General features: G+C 43.4%; 1 long non-coding RNA gene across 1 annotated transcript in view; it reads right to left on the reverse strand.

The window, feature by feature from the left end:
- The window catches only part of LOC311597285, a 517,710-nt gene extending 513,465 nt beyond the window's left edge, over window positions 1-4,245 (reverse strand). The window contains exon 1 of the long non-coding RNA XR_014779174.1: window positions 4,155-4,245. This is a non-coding gene — a long non-coding RNA (uncharacterized lncRNA). The remainder of the gene's footprint in view (window positions 1-4,154) is intronic.
- Window positions 4,246-6,000: the final 1,755 nt, after the last annotated feature.

A 6,000-nucleotide genomic window follows, 5' to 3' on the forward strand; every position in this document is an offset into this window, starting at 1 on the left:
TCCTGATTTTAGTGGACTTGCTTTATGTTTCTCTTCATTAACTTGATAATGGCTAAAGGCTTGCTTTATATTGTTTAGGTATGTGCCTTGTATCCCCAACCTTTTCATCTAATGAGGTAATCATGTGGTTTTTCTCTTTCAGTTTGCTTATATGATGGACAACATTGATGGATTTTCATATGTTGAACTATCCTTCCATCCTTATAATGAAGCCTACTTAGATGATGATTTTGATGTGAGAGGCCGCGCTCACATTTGCCATTACAAGATGGCGCTGACATCCTGTGTCCCATGCTGATAAAACAACTAATCTGCGCATGTGCGAAGGGATTTTCCACTTGTTGTGCTCTGCCTCTCCCGTGGCGTCATCTCGCCCGATGAGCAACAGCCAATCAGGGACTGACACATCCTAGGCGGAGCTTCCGAGGGGGTTGGAAGAGCAGGTAGCTGGACAGTTGACAGTTGGGAAAGTTCCTATATAAGGGATGGGTTTCTGCTGTTTGGGGTCTCCATTTTACTTGCTGTAGGCTTATGCTCTCCCTCTCAAGATGCATTAAAGCTTTACTGCAGAAGGATCCTGTGTGTGTGTGCAGCATTGTTCTTGCTGGTGAGACGGTAACGCAAGCCACATCTGGTGCTGAAACGCGGGAAGACCACACCATCGTCAGCACCTTCTGAGACTCCCTGACTACAGGGAGGATTCAGAACTGCAGGGTTGGTAAGTTCGGAAAGGTCTGCATATTTCTGAAACTCTTGGGCTGATTCTAGCTGTAATATTTACTGACGTAATTGCCCTTCTCTTGTTCATTTGTTTCAAGAGGGCAGTAGATGAAGGACAGGTCGCCCTAGAAGAAGTTCAGGATAGCATGTCAGAAACTGAACGTAGTGAGAGGTTGGGTGCGCGCAGGAGAAGGGATGCCCATAAAAAGAAAAAAGCTCAGGACCCTCCTGTAAAAGGAGTGCAACCCCCCTCAGAACCTAGTTCACCGCCGGGAGAAACATCGCAAAGGCTTTATCCTTTAAAGGATCTTGAGGCACTGAATATTGATAGCTCTACAAGCTTTAATACCTCTGACAATGAGACTCTTGATTCGGAGGAAGAAGCCGAATTAGAGGAAGAGGCAGTCAGGTATGAGGAGGAGAGATACCACCCAGACGAACAAGAGGGTAATAAAAAACTCTCCCTCAATTCATCTCGCAGGGTGGCACCCACTGCTCCTCCACCCTATGAGATGCAGTCTGGATTTTCCTTCTAGCCGGAAAAGATTCGTAAAAAAATTACATAATTTTTTTCCTGTGTTTGAAACAGAGAACAGGGGTTGAGTCTATGCACCCGTGGAGTTCAATCTAATAAAGGACTTGGCTGAATCTGTTTGCAAATATGGGGTTAATGCAAATTTCACCCTGGTAATGTTAGAAAGAATTAGCACTGGTGCCCTAACTCCTCCTGATTGGCAGATGGTGGCCAAAGCCTCACTTCCAGATATGGGCCAATATATAGAATGGAGAGCCCTGTGGTTTGAGGCCGCTCAAACACAGGCTCGGGCCAATGCCCTTGCACTTACCCCTGAACAGAGAGATTGGACCTTTGATTTGTTAACAGGTCAAGGTCAATTTACTGCAAATCAGATAAATTACCATTGGAAAGCTTATGTTCAGATTTCACAGACTGCAATTAAAGCCTGGAAAGCACTCTCTAAAAAAGAGGAAGCTAATAGGCGCCTCACAAAGATTATTCAAGGCCCTGAGGAGTCGTTTTCTGACTTTGTGGCCAGAATGACAGAAGCAGCAGGGCACATTTTTGGAGACATTGAACAGGTCAAGCCTTTTATTGAACAACTAATATTTGAGCAAGCAACCCAAGAGTGTAGAGCTGCCATAGCCTCCAGAAAAAATAAAGGGTTACAAGATTGGCTCAGAGTCTGCAGAGACCTCGGAGGACTGCTTACTAATGCGGGCCTAGCAGCTGCTATCCTCCAGTCTCAGGAACGCCCTGTCGGTAAAACCAACCCAAGAACTTGCTATAACTGTGGCAAGCCCGGACATTTTTAAAAAGATTGCAAAAATTCCAATAAACAAGAGAAAACCCCAACTCTCTGCAGCCGTTGTGGCAAAGGGTATCATAAGGCTAGTCTATGCTGCTCGGTGAGGGATGTGCAAGAGAGACTCCTCCCACCTATTAACAATCAAACCACCACTAATGACCGGGCTGCTGACGCGCCAAAAAACGGGCCGTCGGGCCCTCGGTCCCAGGGCCCTCAAAAATATGGGAACCCGTTTGTCAGAGCCCAAGAGGACAACAGAGACACAACTCAGGACACCCTACAAGAGTGGACCTGCGTGCCGCCTCCGACTTCTTACTGATGCCACAAATGAGTGTTCAACCAATTCCTGCGGAGGCCGTAACACCTTTGCCTCTAGGGACTGTTGGCCTCATACTGGGTCGGGGCGCACTTACCTTACAAGGTTTAATAGTATATCCTGGAATTGTAGACAATCAACATTCTACAGAAATTCAAATTTTATGTTCTAGTCCAAAAGGAGTTTTTTCAATTTCAAAAGGGGACAGAATTGCTCAATTGTTACTCCTCCCCGATATAGGAGGAGGATCCCCTGGACCAAATATTGCCAGAATGGGCTCTTCAGGCAATGATTCGGCTTACTTGATGTCCCTCTATATGAGAGACCCAAGCTTCATTTAAAAATTAATGGTAAAACATTTGAAGGCATCTTAGATACAGGGGCAGATAAGAGCATAATTTCCTCTTATTGGTGGCCTAAGGCCTGGCCCATTACCCAATCATCCCATTCTCTGCAAGGTTTAGGGTATCAATCTTGCCCCTCGATTAGTTCCACTACTCTAAAATGGGAAACTTCAGAAGGTCAACAAGGAAAATTTATATCATATGTGCTCCCTCTCCCAGTTAATCTTTGGGGAAGAGACATTATGCAACATATGGGCTTGACCCTATCTAATGAGTATGCCTCTTCTGAAAGATATTCATTACAAACAAAAGGCATTATGTCAAAAATGGGATACAAAATAGGAAAAGGATTGGGCAAACAACAACAAGGAAGGATTGAACCCATTTCACCCACAGGAAACCACGCCAGACAAGGGTTGGGTTTTTCCTAGGGAGCATTGAGATAGCACGACCCATACCTTGGAAAACAGAGGACTCTGTGTGGGTTCCTCAATGGCCACTATCCTCTGAGAAGTTAGAAGCAGTGACTCAGCTGGTAAAAGAACAATTGGATTTGGGTCACATTGAACCATCTACATCTCCATGGAATACCCCAATTTTTGTGATTAAGAAAAAATCGGGTAAATGGAGACTGTTACATCATCTGAGAGCCATCAATGAACAAATGAATATGTTTGGCACCATACAGAGGGGCCTTCCTTTGCTTTTGGCCCTGCCCAAGGGCTGGAACCTAATTATTGTGGACATAAAAGATTGCTTTTTCTCTATACCTTTATTTTCTGGAGACAGGCCCAGATTTGCTTTCACCATCCCCTCTACTAATCATGCAGAGCCTGATAAACGCTATCAATGGAAAGTTTTGCCCCAGGGGATGACTAACAGTCCCACTATGTGTAGAATTGTGGAAACAACTAAAGGAACGGACAATGAGGACGTGGATTCATCTCGTCATAATGATGCAGATGACAATTCCTGCAATGGGAGAATATCTTTGGGGAATCATGTCAACCTTTCCACTCCCAATGCCGGTGATGTATAATGCCCAGGTTTTCCCTAGGTTCTTCTCTGCCAATAACAAAAACTCCCTGGACTATGTGTTATCTCGGTTCAATATGAAAATTTCACTAAAGCAGCTAATCTGTCAAAGAGTCTCTCTCAGTTTATTTTACAGAATTGGACAGTGGAGTTTGAACAGACCTTAAGAGAATTGTGGACTGCTATCATTCAAGTCAATTCCACACGGCTGGATCTGTCACTTACTGAGGGATTCTCGTCGTGGATATCCTCAGCCTTCTCCTTCTTTAAAGAATGGGTTGGGGTTGGATTGTTTTGAGCTGTAATCTGCTGTGGATTAGTGTTGACCCTATGGTTGGTCTGTAAACTCAGGGCTCAAACAAAAAGAGACAAGGTGGTTATCACCCAAGCACTTACTGCTTTAGAGTCTGGGACCTCCCCTGATATATGGTTAACCATGTTTAAGCAATAAGTCGCTGGCTGCTCAGCTCTTGCACCCTCAGAGTCTTATCTCATTGCACGAGGTAGAGTGAGTAAGCTTCAGCAGCCCTGGAGAGTTGCATAGCAAAGCATTGCAGTAGAATGGCTCTGCGGCAAAAATGAGCTAATTCTAGGGAGGCATGTCATCTTGCATGAAGGTTGCGTGCCCCAGTGTCCTTCCCCCAGAAAAAACGGCACAGGGCCAGGCTATGACCTCTCCGGGTGAAGAGCTTAGGGGAGAGTTGTGTATGCAGGTCTGATATTTTGTTTGGGGACTTGACCTCTGTCTCCACTCTCCCTGTTGGGTGTCTTATTGCTTCTTAATAATAAGAAAAGGGGGAGATGTGAGAGGCTGTGCTCACATTCGCCATTACAAGATGGCGCTGACATCCTGTGTCCCATGCTGATAAAACAACTAATCTGCGCATGTGCGAAGGATTTTCCACTTGTTGTGCTCTGCCTCTCCCGTGGCGTCATCTCGCCCGATGAGCAACAGCCAATCAGGGACTGACACATCCTAGGCAGAGCTTCAGAGGGGGTTGGAAGAGCAGGTAGCTGGACAGTTGACAGTTGGGAAAGTTCCTATATAAGGGATGGGTTTCTGCTGTTTGGGGTCTCCATTTTACTTGCTGTAGGCTTATGCTCTCCCTCTCAAGATGCATTAAAGCTTTACTGCAGAAGGATCCTGTGTGTGTGTGTGTGCAGCGTCGTTCTTGCTAGTCATTAAATTGATAATGGCTAAAGGCTTGCTTTATATTGTTTAGGTATGTGCCTTGTATCCCCAACCTTTTCATCTAATGAGGTAATCATGTGGTTTTTCTCTTTCAGTTTGCTTATATGATGGACTACATTGATGGATTTTCATATGTTGAACTATCTTTCCATCCTTATAATGAAGCCTACTTAGATGATGATTTTGATATGTTCTTGGATTCGATTTACAAGTATTTTATTGAGTACTTTTGCATCAGTGTACATAAGGGAAATTGGTCTGAAATTTTCTTTTTTTCGTGGGTCTTTGTGTGGTTTAGGCATGAGGATGACTGTGGCCTCATAGAATGAGTTTGGTAATCTTCCTTCTGTTTTTATTTTGTGGAATAGTTTGAGAAGTATACTTTGTCTTTTTTCAGTGAAGCATAAAATAATTTTGTTATCCCATGATTCTGTTTATCCATGGATCCTCTATATTGTGTAATATTCATTTAATATGAAGCTATATCATCACAAATACTTCATAGTGATACATGTTTATTGAGATTACCTTGTGATACAGTTGTCCACATACTACTGAGTTCATTAATTCAACATATTGACTTAGTCAACTTAATCATTATTACAAATACAAGATTGAATGGGGATATTTTTAAAGATCAATTAACAATAGGATATAAAAATCACAACTTCATTTATGCCTTCTTTAGTGCTTTTCCATTTTCTATACAAATGTGAATTTCTGGCTTGTGCCAGATATACCTTTCCCAGGTATAAAACATGTTTTATATCTTTTAAAATTTATTTAATTTATATATTCACTTTATCTTAATTGTAGCCCCTGGGAGACTCAGAAAAGGGGCAACACACACCAGCCCACCCTAGAACATCAAGATACATCAGGTCTGAGCTCCTCTTCCACTGAGACCAGGCAAAAAAACCTTGTTAGGACAAAGTGATCGAAAACAGGCAATAAAGTCCATGTCATAGACAGCACCGACTCAACTTATGAGAGGACCCACATGAAGATCCACCTGTCTGTCTATTGGTTACATATCTGTAGGGAGCCTAGGTCTAGCCTATGCAAGCT

Source organism: Acomys minous (assembly GCF_964271855.1).
Source record: "Acomys minous genome assembly, chromosome: 5".
In the NCBI taxonomy this organism is placed as follows: domain Eukaryota; kingdom Metazoa; phylum Chordata; class Mammalia; order Rodentia; family Muridae; genus Acomys; species Acomys minous.